The 19,432-nt window shown below is 36.6% G+C and overlaps 1 long non-coding RNA gene across 1 annotated transcript; it reads left to right on the forward strand.

Annotated features, from left to right (window-relative positions):
* Positions 1–9,426: 9,426 nt before the first annotated feature.
* Positions 9,427–10,774, forward strand: LOC140175491 (uncharacterized). The gene is made up of 3 exons (XR_011866305.1): positions 9,427–9,506; positions 9,583–9,654; positions 10,576–10,774. It is a non-coding gene; the product is annotated as an uncharacterized lncRNA (long non-coding RNA).
* Positions 10,775–19,432: the final 8,658 nt, after the last annotated feature.

Genomic DNA, 19,432 nt, shown 5'->3' on the forward strand with positions numbered 1-19,432 from the left:
GGTATAAGAAAGAAGAAGGAAGGATTCGGATTTTTGGATGAAGAGAGGTGAAGAGAAGTGTTAGTAATTAAATAATTAATTAGAAGAAGAAAAGAGAGGGAGAAATTCGAAAATGATTTTTGAAAAAGAGGTTAGTAATTTTCAAAAATCAAAGACAAAATATAATTAAAATTAAAATTTAAAACAAAAAGAATTTTTGAAAAAGAGAGGGAGGTATTTTCGAAATTTAGAGAGGGAAAAGTAGTTAGGTAGTTTTGAAAAAGATAAGAAACAAACAAAAAGTTAGTTAGTTGATTGAAAAAGATTTGAAATCAAAATTTGAAAAAGATAAGAAGATAAGAAGTTAGATAAGATATTTTGAGATCAAATTTTGAAAAAGATAAAATTTTTGAAAAAGATAAGATAAAAGATAAAAAGATATATTTGAAAAAGATATTTTGAAAAAGATTTAAATTTAAAAAAAATTACTTAACTAATAAGAAACTACAAGATAAGATTCTAGAATTTAAAGATTGAACCTTTCTTAACAAGAAAGTAACAAATTTCAAATTTTTGAACCAATCACATTAATTGTTAGCTTAATTTTCGAAAAATTGATAAAAAGATAAGAAAAAGATTTTGAAAATATTTTGAAAAATAATTTTTGAAATTTTCGAAAATTATATAAAAAATAAAAAAGATATGATTTTTGAAAAATATTTTGAAAAGATAAGATTTTTAAAATTGAAATTTTGACTTGACTTGTAAGAAACAACTAATTTTGAAAAATTTTTTGACCAAGTCAACCCAAAATTTCGAAAATTTGGAGGAAAATAAGGAAAGGATATTTTTTGATTTTTGAATTTTTAATTATGAAAGAGAAAAACAACAAAAAATACTCAATGCATGAAATTTTTAGATTAAAACAATGAATGCATGCAAGAATGTTATGAATGTCAAGATGAACACCAAGAACACTTTGAAGATCATGATGAACATCAAGAACATAATTTTGAAAAATTTTTGATGCAAAGAAAACATGCAAGACACCAAACTTAAAAATCTTTAATGCATGGAAAATATGAATGCAAAAATGCACATGAAAAACAACAAAAGACACAAAACAAGAAATCATCAAGATCAAACAAGAAGACTTGTCAAGAACAACTTGAAGATCATGAAGAACACTATGAATGCATGGGATTTTCGAAAAATGCAAGAAAATTTTTAAAGCATGCAATTGACACCAAACTTAAAAATCAACACAAGACTCAAACAAGAAACACAAAATATTTTTGATTTTTATGATTTTCTAATTTTTTTGTATTTTTATTAATTTTTTCGAAAATATTTTTGGAAAAACGAAAAATAAAAGAAAAATTTTTGAAAAAGATTTTTGAAAAGAAAGTTACCTAATCTGAGCAACAAGATGAACCGTCAGTTGTCCATACTCGAACAATCCCCGGCAACGGCGCCAAAAACTTGGTGGACGAAATTGTGATCAATAATAATTCCAGGTACTGTTAGAGAAGCTTTTTCTTTTCACAACTCCGTTCAACTAACCAGCAAGTGTACTGGGTCGTCCAAGTAATAAACCTTACGTGAGTAAGGGTCGATTCCATAGAGATTGTTGGTATGAAGCAAGCTATGGTCACCTTGTAAATCTCAGTTAGGCAGATTAAATTGGTTTATGGGTTTCGAAAATAGAAATAAGAAAATAAATAATAAAAGGGATAGAATACTTATGCAGACTCATTGGTGGGAATTTCAGATAAGCGAATGGAGATGCTGCATAGCTCAAGGACGTTTGCTCTCCTACTGCTTCAACCCAATCCTTCTTACTCCTTTCCATGGCAAGCTGTGTATAGGGGTTCACCATCAGCGGTGGCTACTTTCAATCCTCTCGGGAAAATGATCCTATGCGGCTGTCACTCGCACGGCTAATCGTCTGGAGGCATCACCCATGGTTGATGGCTACATCCCATCCTCGCAGTGAAAACTACGCTCACGCACTCTGTCACAGCACGGCTAATCACTGGTTGGTTCCCGCTCCTACTGGAATAGAATCCCTTGATTCTTTTGCGTCTGTCACTAACGCCCAGCACTTGCGAGTTTGAAGCACGTCACAGTCATTCATTACCGGAATCCTACTCGGAATACCACAGACAAGGTTAGACTTTCCGGATTCCCAGGATCCTACTCGGAATACCACAGACAAGGTGAGACTTTCCGGATCCTCATAAATGCCGCCATCTATTAGCTTATACCACGAAGATTCTGTTGGGGAATCTAAGAGATACACATTCAAGCTCGGTTGCATGTAGAACGGAAGTGGTTGTCAATCACGTGCGTTCATAAGTGAGAATGATAATGAGGGTTACTTATCATCACATTCATCATGTTCTTGGGTACGAATGAATATCTTGGAATAAGAATAAGAGAGATTTGAATAAAAGAAAATAGAATTGCATTAATACTTGAGGTACAGCAGAGCTCCACACCCTTAATCTATGGTGTGCAGAAACTCCACCGTTGAAAATACATAAGCAAAGAGTTCAGGCATGGCCGAATGGCCAGCCCCCATGTGGTCACAAGACCGAATGATCAAAGACCTCTAATACAATAGTTAAATGTTCTATTTATAATAAACTAGCTCCTAGGGTTTACATGAGTAAGTAATTGATGTACAAATCCACTTCCGGGGCCCACTTGGTGTATGTTTGGGCTGAGCTTGATCAATCCACGAGCTGAGGCTTCTCTTGGAGTTGAACTCCGAGTTATGACGTGTTTTGGGCGTTCAATTCCGGATCATGACGTTTTTCTGGCGTTTAACTCCAGACAGCAGCATGAACTTGGCGTTCAACGCCAAGTTACGTCGTCATTCTTCGAATAAAGTATAAACTATTATATATTGCTGGAAAGCCCTGGATGTCTACTTTCCAACGCCGTTGAGAGCGTGCCATTTGGAGTTCTGTAGCTCCAGAAAATCCATTTCGAGTGCAGGGAGGTCAGATTCCAACAGCATCAGCAGTCCTTTTGTCAGCCTTTTTCAGAGTTTTGCTCAAGTCCCTCAATTTCAGCCAGAATTTACCTGAAATCACAGAAAAACACACAAACTCATAGTAAAGTCCAGAAATGTGAATTTAACATAAAAACGAATGAAAATATCCCTAAAAGTAGCTCAAACTTACTAAAAACTATATAAAAACAATGCCAAAAAGCGTATAAATTATCCGCTCATCAATGGGGAATGGACTTCTCAGGTCCCATTGAAGCTGTTTTTGCCAAGATCTCCTGGTCCGAGGAGAATGATCCCTACACCTTGGGTCCGTTTAGTGGATCCCCCACAATCTTCTACTGCTGCTGTGGTTTCCTCTTCGGTCGTCCCTCCTCCTAAAAGACCTCAAACTGTTGAGCCTTTCAATCTGGATGCCCTGGATTTTGACCCTATTGGCTTTGTCGACCAGCAGATCGCCCCTTATGGTGCCCTCTCTATGGATGATGCTTCTCTGCTTTATCACTTGGATTTTATAACTCGAAGCAGTGTTAAGATGACTCATATGGGTGCTGTTCTGTATCGGACTGCTCAAAATCTGCCTCTGCATGCTACCAAAGTCTTTATGGAAGAAGCTAAGCGGGAGTTTAATCGGATGAAGGGCCTGAAGGAGGAGTTTAAAGCGAAGGTGACTAAACTGAAGAAGGAGTTCGAGGGGGAGAAGGCTAGCTCTCTTGCTTTGGCAGCTTCTGTGCGGTTGGCTGAGGACACGGCCTTGAGACACAAAGAAAGCTATATGACATTCTATCGGGAAGTGATGCGTCTTCCGGAAGAGTTAGAGTCGGCCTGGGCTGATTATTCTGAGCTCCAGGGTCACCTTGTGGGCAGCGTAACTGCTGCTTTTGAGAACCTGAAGGAGCAGGTTGGGGTTATTGCCCCAGAGGCCGACCTTGCTTTATTTAGTTTGGATAATGTTGTGAAGGATGGCAAGATTGTTCCCGAGGATCCTGATGATAATGATGTTAAGCCTTCCTCTGAGCCTGTTGCTAAAGCTTCTGTCGTGTCGGCTTCTTCAACTCCTGCTTGTTCCGTAGCAGATCCTGATTGCCAGATATTGAATTGGGATGATGGGACAGTGGACGCAGTGCCTCTCCAAACTCGCCCTCCTTCGCCCTGTGCTGATGCTGTTGAGAAGCCTTCGGGTGTTTAATCGATTTCTGTAACTTTTTCTGTAGATAGCCTGACTTGTGGGCTTTTGAACTCCTTATTTTGTTGACTTTTGACACCTTTTTAGTTGCTGGTTTTAGCAACTTTATTTTGATAAGCAAATTAGTTTCCCGGCTTTGTAGGCTGAATTTGTTGGCCTCTGAAGCTGGCTATTATTATGACTTTCTGTTTTTATATCATATCTATTTGCGCTTGTCTTGGTATCTTCATAGTCTTTGAGAGTATTGGGATGATCGGCTTGATTCCTTTGCCTGACGCTGCTTTGAACAATTTTAAACTATTGTTTAGGTCTTCGTTAGGAATTATAATACTGAGATTGCCGATTTCTTCAACTTGGTTTTTGCCTGAGTTGTTTATTTGTAACCCTCATTTTTGGACTTTACTTAGGTCTCTTCCAGGGGTAGCTTTATCATGTTGGATCCTGTCGAGTTACTTGGTAATCCTCTTTCTTGGACCTTGTTCATGTCTCTTTCATGGATTACCTTTTGTAACTTTATATATTGGGCCGACTTCATCATGTCGGGCCTTATTGAGTTACTTGGTAATCCTCTTTCTTGGACCTTGTTCAGGTCTCTTTCAGGGATTACCTTTTGTAACTTTATATCTTGGGCCGACTTCATCATGTCGGGCCTTGTTGAGTTACTTGGTAATCCTCTTTCTTGGACCTTGTTCAGGTCTCTTTTAGGGATTACCTTTTGTAACTTTATAGTAATACTCTTTTATAGGGTTGGCCAGACCTCTTTCCAGGGCTTTACTTATAACTTGGGTTGTTGTGGTTGGTCTGACTTCTTTGTGCCGGTCAGTCTTCAAGTTATTTTATAGCAATCCATTTTATTAGGACCTCGTCAGGTCCTTTTTATGGATTACTTTCTATAACTTCTTGCATTATTCTGTTTTCATCTTTGCCGATTTCGTAGAGTTTGGGTTTTATCCCTCGTTTGGTCGACCTTTTAATGAATTTGGTTTTTATTTTCGGTCTTTATCGTGATCGCGCAGTGAATTTGGTTTTCACTTTCTGTCGATCTGTAGCTTTATAATCGGGCGATGAATGTTTCAGAATAATGCGGCTTGAGCGTTTGTAGAAAATCTGAACATATTTTATTAAAAGAAAATGCAAATATATACATGCGGGGGTTAATTTCCTAAGTCGGGTGATTTGTAGGTCTTGGTCGTAGCACCTCGTTAAAAAACCTTTTAAGGAAAAAGAGTGCGCCTTGTCCCAAGGTCCTTTATCATCCCTAACTATAGTACCTTCTTAGGTTGCAGGTGTGCCATGACCTAGGAAGCTCTCGCCCGTCGAGTTCGGAAAGCCTGTAGTAGCCCTTTCCCAGCACTCACTACAAGAAAAATACCCATTCAGCCACACTTTTTTTAAGCTACATTTGAAAAGCGTAGCCTATTCTATGAATAGGCTACGCTTTTTTCCGTGTTGCCTTTTTATAAGAGAAAAGGATACATAATTGTGGCATCATTTAAAAAGTGTAGCCTTAGGTATTATAGAAATCACTTATAATGCGTAGCCGTAGGTTGATATCTATAGGTTCACTTTTCGTATCAAAGGAGACGCTTTTAGAGAGTAGCCTATTTGTTATGTTTTGGGTGCATTTTAAAAGTGATGCCTAATGTATCTAGTGCAAAAAAATTTAACACAACTCACAAACACTTAGTAATTTTTTGTTTCCCTTTCTCCCTCACTTACCCTCTTTGCGTGGTGCCCTAACCTAGAATCAGAACCCATCTCACCTCTCTCTTCTCTCGCCACTCTGTCCCACAAGCCCGTCGCCGGCTCCTCAAGCTTTGGTCGCCCCCTCAAGCTCGTCGCCGCCTCAAGCTCATCACGGCCTCAAGCTCTGTCGCCGCCTCAAGCTCGTCGCCACCTCAAGCTCACATCGCCGCCTCAAGCACGTTGCCGCGTCGAGCTCGCGTCGCTGCTTCAAGCTCATCGCTGCCTCAAGCTCGCGTCGCCGCTTCAAGCTCATTGCCGCTCAAGCTCTCTCGCGCTCTATCATAGTTCGTAAGCTCGCCTTCCTGCTTCGGCCATCAACGCTTCCTCGGCCCTGAGTCTGGGTTTAGGGTTTCAGCTTCGGCTCGGGTCTTCCATCAACGCTTGCTTCATCTCTCTGCCTATGTGAGTTTCATCTTCAACCCTGTTATTCCTCTTTCAATTTTATTGCTATAAATTATTAGTACATCTTGAATTTATTGCTCAAAGTTGAGTTTGTTGCTGAAATTATGATTTAGCTAATGTTAATCTGCTGTAAATCATATTTGGAGAATTGAAGTTTTTTTGTTGCTTCCTAAAAGTTATCATAGTTTAAGTTTTTGTTGCTGCCTGAAAGTTATCATAGTTATCATAGCTGAATTTGTTGCTAGAATTCTAGAAGTAGAATTTGTTGTCAGCTGTAAGTTGAATTTGATGCTGAACATATCATAAATGTGGTTGTTGCTGGAAGTAGAATTTGTTGCTGGATAATTGAGTTGAGATGAATTTGTTACTGATCCTTGTTGTTGTTGTGTTGAATTTGTTCTGATTAGGGGAGGTTCTGCGATTATTTATTTTTTAGTTAAGAAGCATCATGTTCTATTTTTAATTTGTTTTTGGTTTTGATGTTTCCCAATTATTTTCGTGATCTTTGTTTCAGGAAAGTGCCATGAATGGCAGGCAGAAGGTTGAGAAAAAAGGTTTAATATGTTACTCCTCTTGATTTTGAAGTTCTTTGATCCCAGTTTCTTTTTTTGTAAATTAAGCATTCATTTCCTGCTTCCATCATGTTGCTGTGTTTGATTGTTTTGTAGTGTTACTTGATGTATATATCTCCTCACTGTTATAAATTCCTTCATTGATAATATTTTAAGTTCTTGCTTTCTTATCATCTTGTACTTTGTTCAAGAGTTGTTGCAGTTGGGAGCTCCTGAGATTGTTCCAGATTATCTAATTCTTTCTGTTGACGACCTAGCAGATCAAATAGCCGAGGTTCTCAACTTTTTTGGGTGAGTAAGTTCAAGCTTAATCTGTAATTGATTTCCATTTAATGACATAAAGAAAATTAGTTTACACCAATTTCCATTAGGCTTTGAATATTGGCAGTTGTTCGTTTTGAGAAGGCAATCTCACCCCAACATTCTTTTTGTCTGCAGTCTTAGTGCAGTAATGTGCATGGGAGTAGCTGTTGGGGCTTACATTCTTACCTTATTTGCTGTAAGTTATTATGTTGGTGCTATGCAGCCTCTCCCCTTTTTAAATTACATTAGAGTTTCAATGATGGATCGTTCAATTTTTCTAATGGTTTTATGTTTACAATAGATGAAGGTTTTGTCAGCCTCTCCCCTTCTTGTTTTGTCAGCTAAGGTTTCTCATTTGGCGTCTGCTGTTACAAAAACATATCTTTTACTCTGGTTTGTTTGCTTTTCTAATTTTGATTTCCCTTGTTTATGAAGGGATACACTGGTGACAAAGAGAATTTGGGAAAATGCGAACAGGTGTGTACTAATTTGTTATAGCCATATCATTATTTATGATAGCTAATTTAGTGTAAAACTAAGTACTCAGAATTATATAGGATACTGTTTGTAGGCTCCATAACTAGGATCCGTCTACCAACATTTGATTTCTTAGACCCTTTACTTACTTTAAAATCTGATAGGGAGTTGGGAGGAATGGTGGAGAAATGAAGTAGAGAAGAGAGGAAACTTATTTTAAGGGGGAAAAAAAGAAAGTTTAACATTAATGATAGGTATATTTCAGGGCTAAGGTTATCTTTGGATTGAATGCTCTTGCTGTAAGAACATTACAATGTGGTTCTGCAGTTGGACCATGGAACTCTTCCAATGCCGAATCTTTTATCTGTTATACTGTAAGAAAAAATTACAGCATTGCTGGTTGGGAATTTGGTAAGTGTATGCTCCCTGATTGCATATATGCCAAAGTAGCAAGCATCAGTGTAATTGATTCAATAAGACTAAAATTAAAAAATGGTGGTTTTAAGACTCATTATCTTTTCCACATAGCAGGATTTCACATTTAGTTTCTAACACAAACATTGCAAGTCTTTCAAGTTCTTTTTGCGAAACAAAAATAACATGTCTCTCTTGATAGAATTAATAGTTTAAATGAATTCCTTCTTGCTTGTGCAGGTAATGAATTGTGCGGGAGTGGAGTTGGAGCAAATGTTTCTGCAGATTAATATGCTTCTGATATTGCTACATTAAGAAACATATTTCATGATGTATATAGAGGGATCAGGCATAAGCCACTGATCATTGCTCCCGGTGGCTTCTATGATGCAAACTGGTTCCAGGAATTTGTAAACAAATCTGGTAAATCTGTTGATGTGGTATCTCACCACATATATAACCTTGGAGCAGGTATCATCCACCAAAAAGGAATACTACTGTTATAATATTTGACAAATGTTTATGAATTTTGGTTATAACAAAAGCTACTACTTTATCTTACCTACAGGAGTTGATGAGCACCTAATTGAAAGAATTCTTGATCCATCCTATCTTGATGGAGTGGCTAGCACATTCAGTGGCCTAAAAAACATACTTCAAAAATCAGCAACCAAAGCAAAAGCATGGGTTGGTGAGGCAGGAGGGGCTTACAACAATGGCCACCATCTTGTGTTTGATGCATTTGTCTACAGTTTCTGGTTAGTTTAACTAACTCACCTTGAATTTTTTTATTATTTTTTAATTTTTTTGTCATTGGAGATTCTACAAGCATTTACTCTAATGTTAATACATCATAACACAGGTATTTGGATCAGCTTGGAATGTCAACTGTTATGACGCCAGAACATACTGCAGACAAAGTTTGGTTGGAGGAAACTATGGTTTACTAAACACTTCTACTTTTATGCCAAATTCAGATTATTATAGGTACCAAATATTAAATTTCATAGTTGAAGGATGTGCAGCATGTTATTGTGGACTATTTCATTTTAGCTTTCAAGTGTCATTATTACAGAAAAATAAATTGTGTGCTCATTTTACAAACTCGCACATACCTTTCTACCATTGGTTGAGGGTGTAGACTTATCATATGCAGATTACACATTCTATCCAACGGTGAAAAGATGTGTTTTGTTTCGATATATAAAATAAAAATGAGTACAAATTATACATTCCTTCTTTGTGAGCTGATATATCTAACTTGTGTTCTGACATATATAGATTTTTACTTCATTAGTTGCTTGCCAGATCCGCAAGATCCGCAATTGGATTCAAGTAGGATAATCTTTTAAAGCTTACTGACACTCGTGCTTCTAACAATAAGATGACACTGATGCACTATCTTTGCAAGGTATAATAACAATTGCACTAAAGGAATATATCATTTGATCACTTACCTTCTTTCCATTTTCCTATTTTGGCTCTAGGTTCTAGCTGATAGGTTGCCTGGACTGCTTGACTTCCACTTAGACCTTGTAAGCCTGGAAGCTGCGACTAAGGTGATAATTTATGCTTGGTTGGAAAAAGAAAATTATTCAACTGCTAATTGCTAATTTGGTTGGTTTATTGGGTCTGTTTCACTTTGTTCTCCTGTAAAACTGAGCACATATCTCCTCCTCTAACTTCTTGCAATGATATGTGTGTCACTTCCGTTTGTTTGTGGCTGAAAATTGTTTGTACAATTCTGGTTGTTGTATTTCTGATTTTGTGCACTTCTGTTTGCTATGGCTGAAAGCTATATTGCTATTTTTGGCTCTTTTCCTTTCACCATGAACTAGAAGAAACATGGGATGACTTGGTATATATGAATTTTCCCTATTTTTTTATTCATCTGCCGATAAAAAGCAAATAATACTAGCTATGGTTATAGACTTATAGTATTAGTATTTTCAAATTAAAGTTATTAGTTTTAATTTAAAAAAATGTTACAACAGCAGATATAGTATGTATAACATGATAATAATATATTAAAATTTTAGTTTTTAGGTGCTAGTCCTAATCATGTTCTATATGTTGCTGTTGCATGTAGTAGTAGTAGTTGGAGGAGTAATAATTCCAGATTGGCTTGTGTAGGAGAGATCAACTTTTCAAATGTGAAGAGAATAGGGAAACTTTGTGGCAACAGTTCTGATTTTGGCATTGTGGTGGGAGCGAGGCAGGGGATTTTTGTCTAACTGCTAAGGTGATGATTTTTTAAATTATAGCTCTTTATCTTATGGTTTATAGCTTATACATTTTTGATCTTTGAATTCTAATTTTGGATTTGTAAAACACTATTATGCATTGGTGAAACTTGTACACGGTACAGAAAGGATTAATGATATCAGTCATTGATAGTTTTCAGTCTGGTTTTTTAATTTTTATAATCGCAAATGTCATTATAAATATTTTTCTAATTACTTTTCTATATAATTATGCAGGATAATATTGAAGATGATGATAATGAAGATTAAGTTGATTATTATTGTGGTTTATTGGCTAAGATAGAGTAGTGTTGGGAATGGATACATGTATAGTTGACTAATGACTTTTATTAGAAGATACTTATGTAGGATAAAATATTTTAGTTTTTTATAGAGTATTAGTAGTAAATTCTAAGTGATATCATAGTTATTTTGATATGGCTATGTTTATTTTAATGAGATGTATGAATATTTAAAATTAACATTATTCTAGTACTTTTGGATCATTATTATAAATATATTTTGGTTACAGATAATTTTTATTATTTAAAAAAATTATTTAGTATAATTATGTATTTATTTTTATTTTATAATATTTAGCTCATTTAATTAAAAATGCAGAATTATTATATATATATATATATATATATATATAAAATAAAAAAATAATAATAACGGACCTAAGGCTACATTTATATACAGTAGCTATAGTATGAAAAAAAACGAGGGACCTAAGGCTACACTTATAAAAAGTAGCCATGGAATATAACGTGGCTACGCTTGACAGGTGATGCAATAGTGTTGAAAAGCGTAGCCTATTCTAGTAAGAATGGAAGCTGAAAAGCGTAGCCTTTGGTCCTGCACAGCATCACTTGAAAAGCGTAGCCTATTCCCAAACGCCAAAAGCGTAGCCCTTGGTGTAGAAAAGCGTAGCCTTTCAGAATAGACAACGGCTACGCTTTTTGGGGTGATTCCTATTCGGCCGTTGCCTATTCTCAAAGGCTACGCTTTTCTGCACCAAGGGCTACGCTTTTGGCGTTTGGGAATAGGCTACGCTTTTCAACTGATGCTGTCCAGGACCAAAGGCTACGCTTTTCAGCTTTTATTTTTTCAAAATAGGCTACGCTTTTCAACGCTACTGCATCACTTGTAAAGCGTAGCCACATTGTATACCATAGCTACTTTTTATAAGCATAGCCTTAGGTCCCTCTTTTTTTTGTATACTATAGCTACTGTATATAAGTGTAGCCTTAGGTCCCTCATTGTTTTTTTTTTCTATATATATATATTCTAATAATTTTTTTTCTAAAACCTAATATTTAGTAATATGATTATATATATAATCCTATTTTTTTTAATTAAATTAGTCAAAAATTATAAAATAAAAATAAATACATAATAATACTATACAATATTCTTTAAATAATAAAAATTATCCTTTAACAAAATATATTTATATGAACTAAAAATATTGGGATGATCATAAATGAGTATTCATACATCTCACTCTAAATTAAACATACCCATATTAAAATATACATTAGACCACTTAGAATTTATTACTAATAAACTATAAAAAACCAAAATATTGTATCTTACATAAGTATCTTCTAATAAAAGTTATTAATCTTATGATAGAAGAGAAAAAAACAAATTGATGTCAAATAGAGCACCTAACATCTGCGACTGAATTGAACATATATTGAAGCAAATTCTTGGCTTATCCCATTGAGCACAACTGATTCCGACTGAAATGAAGGGCACAGACCTCATTTTGGATCATGTTGCATAAAGATTCAACCAATTGATTTCTGTCAAATCCCATATTAACCACTTCCTGAAGAAGCTCTTCGTCAATCTGCAAAACCATTATATTGGTGGATTTTGTATATATGAACTGATTATAATATATCCAGAAATTCAAATGAAAATGCAACAACAAAAGCCAAAGTTTAGGTTCAAAATCAGCAACAATATCAACTCAGCCAGAGCATTCCAAATTTCAAATATTCACAAACAAACTAACAAATCATGAAACAGAAACTATAGATATTCAATTGGAGCACCTAAATCTTTTCAAATGCATGTAAGAACTAGAAAAGGAAAAATTAAGGGAGAAAAAAAATTAAGCCTTGCCACCAACCTTAATCCTCTCTTGTTCTTCTCACGGGAGACAGTGACAGAATCACCAGGAGCACCAGCTTTACCACCAACCTTAATCCTCTCTTGAAGGAACTTCTCCTGAACTTTTTTTGGATGCAACCTGATAAAACCAATTAATTAAGCTTAGGATAAAACCATAAAGAATAATTAGGCAAAAATATGATTTATAAATCAAATTAGATATAATAAATAAATTAAATTAGACATAGTAAATAAATTATATGATCATTAAATGTATGCCAAAGACCAACTTTGAAGCATTTCAAAAATGGTAGAATAGAAAGAATCAATGTCAAAGAATCCTATACATATTATGCCAACAAATAAATATTTATTCACATTCACCCTTATCAGTCACATGAAACTAGTGTTAAATTACAAAATACCATGATCCATATTCTCCCCTATTGCTACTGTACCAAAAAGTGATAGTGACGAATAAAAAGATTGTTATGCAAATCTGTTTTACAATTACACATGATGTGTAGATAGAGCAGTTGGCACTAAGAAAATTAGAGGAGTATAGCAAAATAGGGTGACATTAAAACATGCAAGGTTTTGATAAATTTGACCAAATAAATAAAAAACAGAAGATTCTATTGCCAATATCTGACCTGCGATAGTGTCGCACAGTTTCGATCAGCAGTGGCATTGATTAGCACCTGACATGTTAAGTAAGTGAATAAGTGTAAGTATCAAAATTGTTTAAGGTGGAGTTAATGTCAAAAATAAAAACCAGGCAAATTGATAAACATAAGGACACTATTCTATTCTTCATCAGAAGGTAAGATAAAGAACAAATATGTTCCTTTTGCTTCACTCAAATTTTAACTCCAGTTGGCACAGTCTTAGAGAAAGAACAAACTTTGAAATGCTGAATTCAATGATAGGAATATTTAGGAACATGAAGCTCAACTCAAAACACATGGAATTAGTTAACAAATAGAGTGAAAAGGAGGTGCCTGTCACGGATTTGAACTTGTTCCATCATGGACGCCGTTCTTTGCTGATAAGCTTCTGAAAGTGATTCCAAACCAGCTAACATGCTCTTATCCATGATTCAATTCAATTCAACTCAACCTAGTGTTCTTCATTCACATTAATCATATATGATCTGTTAAACACGATTTTACAATGAAATAATTTGTTGAACTGATTATGGCGAGATATATGATCTGGTATTAATCAATGAATCCAAAGTGCATGATCTGTCTACCTTTTTATTTATTTAAAAGGAAGATAAATGTAGACTTTCAATAGTGAAGGGATCTAAATTAGGTATGAATTTAAACCAACAGCAGCATAATAAAAAGACACTACTCATTCATGAGATTTCAAGCTATTAAAATGACACAGATCAATTAATATCCTGGATGGGTAAATAGAATCATGAGAACTTCACCTGATTTCTTAGTATAAGCCATCCGAGGCCAAAATACAGAGCACCAAATGGGACTATCAGAGGAGCAATCACAGAATAGCAGAAAACGATTGTGACGATGAGCATGTCACCAGGAACTCTAGTCCCATAACCAAGATCTCTAGGAGCCCAAGCCTCTTTCACCTCCGCATCAGTCTTGCAAAGATACTTTTTCTTCAAATGGAATAAAATAATAGGAACTAACCGGGACAGCTCAAGACCATAGCCAACAAAAAATCTAACAAACAGAATAGAAGTCATTTAATTTGGTTGAACATTAAATCATATGCACAACCCAACTTCATAAGAAGATGATAACTAACAAGATCATGGAAACACCATTTGTAAATCAAGTTTGCATTAATGCACCCTTTAGCATATATAACAAACAGACTTAATCAGCATTGCTAGAAGAATAATAGTAAATAAATAAATGAAACATGAAATATTATCTTACTTGAGAGCCACATAGGTCAAGAAGAAAGTAGCATTGCTTGGAAGGCTTGCAGCTAGCAAAGACACAAGTTACTGTCTGCATTCTCACATCAAAACACATCAAAAATGGCTTTACCACTGCCAAACCTCTAATCTTCCAATCCAAGATCCTCTGTTTTTCTCTGGTATACCTCTTCACAACTCTTTTCCTCGCTCTCTACACCATTCTCTCTCAATCCAAATGCTTATTCAGATCTTCCCCTTTGGATCCAATTCAGGATCCTATCTTCTCTTACCCTTCCTCCTATGGAGAGCACAAGTATGCTGTCTCAACCACATGTTCTACATATACTTCTCCTATTTTCTTTTCAGGTGCTCTGCCTCGATTCCTCTGTTCTGTGTGATTCTCTCCCAATATAGAAAATGCTGAATTTGTGTTGTTGTGATAAAGCTGAAGAATTTCCATTAATGGATTGTGGTTATCGGATTCAGATTACTTGGATGTTGTGAAGGAGATCAAGAATTTGATCAAGGACTCTTCATCAGCTAAGGAGTCGAGTGCTCTGTGCTACATGCTTCTCGGCTACCAGGAAGCTAAAACCATTCATGCAATAAAACCCCCAATTCCTATAAGTGTCATATCCAGAAGCTACAACCCCTAATTAAAAACCCTAAAATTGGAACCCAAAACCTCCCAAATTTCACAAAACAAACTGAAAATCGATACATACCTTCTCAGGTGAGCGACGATGAGGATGCTGAGTGACGACGATGATGCTGAGCAGCGACAGTGAGCACATGCGATGATGATGCTGAGCGGCGACGGTGAGTGCACGAGATGGCAATGCGAGGCGACGGTCAGCACATGCAACGACGATGGTCCGCGCGGCAGAGCCCTAGCCGGCGTCGTCCGCTCCTTCCTTCCCCTCTCCTCTCTTCTTCTCTTCTTCTTCCTGTTCTCCCGTTTTCTAATTTTTCCCTCTTTTATGTGTGTGAGTGAGGATGAGAGTGTGAGCTTCTGAGGGGTGAGCTGGTGACTGGTGAGTGGCGCAGCCATGTGGTGAGTGGTGACTGGGTGGCAACGGTGAATAGCGACGGTGAGAAGGTGAAGGTGATGAGTGTCGTAGGTGATGTGTGTTGAAGGTGAGAATGGCGAAGGTGAGGAGTGTGTGCCTGGTGGATTGGCGAAGGTGAGGGTTCCTCCAATTGAAGGTTCTGTGTGCGTGTGTGCTTTTGGAGAGAATTGAAAGAGGAATAAAAATTTCACTAAGTGTTAGGATTTGGTCTCATACATTAGGCATCATGATGAACGGATAATTTGTATGCTTTTTGGCATTGTTTTTAGTATGTTTTTAGTATGATCTAGTTAGTTTTTAGTATATTTTTATTAGTTTTTAGTTAAAATTCACTTTTCTGGACTTTACTATGAGTTTGTGTGTTTTTCTGTGATTTCAGGTATTTTCTGGCTGAAATTGAGGGACCTGAGCAAAAATCTGATTCAGAGACTAAAAAGGACTGCAGATGCTGTTGGATTCTGACCTCCCTGCACTCGAAGTGGATTTTCTGGAGCTACAGAAGCCCAATTGGCGCGCTCTCAACGGCGTTGGAAAGTAGACATACTGAGCTTTCCCGCAATATATGATAGTCCATACTTTGCCCAAGATTTGATGGCCCAAACCGGCGTTCAAAGTCACCTTCAAGATTTCCAGCGTTAAACGCCGGAACTGGCACCCAAATGGGAGTTAAACGCCCAAACTGGCATAAAAGCTGGCGTTTAACTCCAAGAAGAGTCTCTACACGAAAATGCTTCATTGCTCAGCCCAAGCACACACCAAGTGGGCCCGGAAGTGGATTTTTATGTCTTTTACTCATCTCTGTACACCTTAGGCTACTAGTTTTCTATAAGTAGGACCTTTTACTATTGTATTTAGAGATCTTTTGATCACTTTAGATCTCTAGATCATCTTTGGATATCTAGTTCTTAGATTATTGGGAGGCTGGCCATTCGGCCATGCCTAGACCTCGTTCTTATGTATTTTCAACGGTGGAGCTTCTACACACCATAGATTAAGGTGTGGAGCTCTGCTGTACCTCGAGTATTAATGCAATTACTATTGTTCTTCCATTCAATTCCGCTTGTTCTTGTTCTAAGATATCACGTGTTCTTCAACTTGATGAATGTGATGATCCGTGACACTCATCATCATTCTCACTTATGAACGTGTGACTGACAACCACCTCCGTTCTACCTTCGATTGAGTGAATATCTCTTGGATTCTTTAACCGGAATCTTCGTGGTATAGGCGAGAACTGATGGCAGCATTCAAGAGAATCTGGAAGGTCTAACCTTGTCTGTGGTATTCTGAGTAGGATTCAATGATTGAATGACTGTGACGTGCTTCAAACTCCTAGCAGGCGGGGCGTTAGTGACAGACGCAAAAGAATCGATGGATTCTATTCCGGCCTGACCGAGAACCGACAGCTGAATTCCGCGTGCTGTGACAGAGCATATGTAATCGTTTTCACTGAGAGGATGGGAGGTAGCCATTGACAACGGTGAAACCCTACACAAGCTTGCCATGGAAAGGAATAAGAAGGATTGGATGAAGACAGTAGGAAAGCAGAGAGACGGAAGGGAAAGGCATCTTCATGCGCTTATCTGAAGTTCCTACCAATGAATTACATAAGTATCTCTATCTTTATCTCTATGTTTTTATGCGTTCATCACCATTACCATTTGAGTTTGCCTGACTAAGATTTACAAGATGACCATAGCTTGCTTCAATACTAACAATCTCCGTGGGATCGACCCTTACTCGCGTAAGGTTTATTACTTGGACGACCCAGTGCACTTGCTGGTTAGTTGTGCGAAGTTGTGTAATGCCATGGTATTGAACTACCAAGTTTTTGGGGTTCATGACCGGGGATTATGAGAGTTGTGAAAAGTATTGTTCACAATTTCGCGCACCAAGTTTTTGGCGCCGTTGCCGGGGATTGTTCAAGTTTTGAGCAAGCTTTTGGTAACATCAGTGCCAAGATCCGGCAACAACACCAAGTTTTTGGCGTTATTGCCAGGGATTGTTCTAGTTTGGACAACTGACGGTTCATCTTGTTGTTTAGATTAGGTATTTATTTTTTTCGAAATTCTTGAAGATGAATTCTAGAGTTTCATGATGATTTGTTGAAGTCTGGCTGGCTGTGAAGCCATGTCTAATCTCATTGGACCGAGGTTTCAACTTATCATCACAAGAGCTTGTTGATTTCTATCAATCTTGCTTTTGGAGCAATGATCTGCTAAGGCTTGGCTGGCCTTTGGCCATGTCTAGTGTTTTGGACCGAAGCTTTCTTTGGAAGCTTGGCTGGCTGTGAAGCCATGTCTAATCCCTGGACCGGAGTCTTAGACTAGCATTGCACTGATTCCTGGAATTCTCATTAAGAATTTTGATATCTTTTTCCACTTAATTTTCGAAAAACACAAAAAAAAATTCAAAAAAAATCATAAAATCCAAAAATATTTCTTGTTTGAGTCTAGTGTCTCATCTTAAGTTTGGTGTCAATTGCATGCATTCATTCATGTATCTTGGTGATCTTCAAGATGTTCTTGACGATTTACTTGCTCTAATCTTTGAATTCTATTGACTTGAGTGTTTTGTGTGTCTCATATGCATTTTCATCCTGTTAGTGTCAGTAGTATACAAACTGCTAAGTTCGGTGTCTTGCATGCATTGTTATTTGATTCTTGTTGCATTTTGATTTTTCCTTATTATTAAAAATCAAAAAATATTTTTAATTTGTGTCTTCTCAAGTCAATAATACAGAGAATTGAAGATTCAGAACATACAGCAGAGGAATTGCACAGAAAAAGCTGGGCGTTTAAAACGCCCAGTGAAGAAGGACAGACTGGCGTTTAAACGCCAGCCAGGGTACCTGGTTGGGCGTTTAACGCCCAAAAGGGTAGCATTTTGGGCGTTAAACGCCAGAATGTGCACCATTCTGGGCGTTTAACGCCAGGATGGCTAGAAGGGAAGATTTTGTTTTCAAATCAAATTTTTTCTAAGTTTTCAAAATCTTTTCAAAATCAAATCTTTCTCAAATCAATTTTTCAATCAAATCTTTTTCAAAACCAATTTCTTTCCATTTTTAAAGATACTTACTATCAATTACTGATTTGATTCAACATTTCAAGTATGTTACCTTTTCTGTTGAGAAAGGTTTAATGTTTGAATCATATCTTTTCTTGTTAGTCAAGTTTTTAATTTTCAAATCAAATCTTTTTAAAATGTTTTTCAAATCATTCTCCTCAATCACATCTTTTTAAAATTAATCATATCTTCTTAACCACATCTTTTTCAAAATAGTTTTCAATCAAATCTTTTTGATTTCTAATTTCAAAATCTTTTTCAAAAATCACTTGATTTCTTTTCCATTTTCCTTTTCGAAAATTAAGTAATGTTTTTCAAAAAAATGTTTTCAAACTTTCTACTTAATTTTCGAAAATCACTTCCCTCCTTCTCACATCCTTCTATTTATAGACTAACACTATCCCTTAATGCAAAATTCGAACTCCATCTCCTTTGATAAGTTTGAATTTTCTACTTCTGTCTTCTACTTTTCTTTTCCTCTGACACCTAAAGGAATCTCTATATTGTGACATAGAGGATTCCACATTTTCTTGTTCTCTTCTCTTTCTTATGAGCAGGAGCAAAGACAAAGGCATTCTTGTTGAGGCTGATCTTGAACCTGAAAGGACCTTGAAGAGAAAGCTCAGAGAAGCCAAAGCACAACTCTCTTTAGAGCACCTAACCGAATTCTTCAAAGAAGAAGAACACATGGCAGCCGAAAACAACAACAATGCCAACAATGCAAGGAAGGTGCTAGGTGACTTTACTGCACCTACTCCCGACTTCTATGGGAGAAGCATCTCTATCCCTGCCATTGGAGCAAACAACTTTGAGCTTAAGCCTCAATTAGTTTCTCTAATGCAACAGAATTGCAAGTTCCATGGACTTCCATTGGAAGATCCTCATCAGTTTTTAGCTGAATTCTTGCAAATCTGTGACACTGTCAAGACTAATG

The sequence above is a fragment of the Arachis hypogaea genome, chromosome 10 (assembly GCF_003086295.3).
Source record: "Arachis hypogaea cultivar Tifrunner chromosome 10, arahy.Tifrunner.gnm2.J5K5, whole genome shotgun sequence".
Classification (NCBI taxonomy): Eukaryota; Viridiplantae; Streptophyta; class Magnoliopsida; order Fabales; family Fabaceae; genus Arachis; species Arachis hypogaea.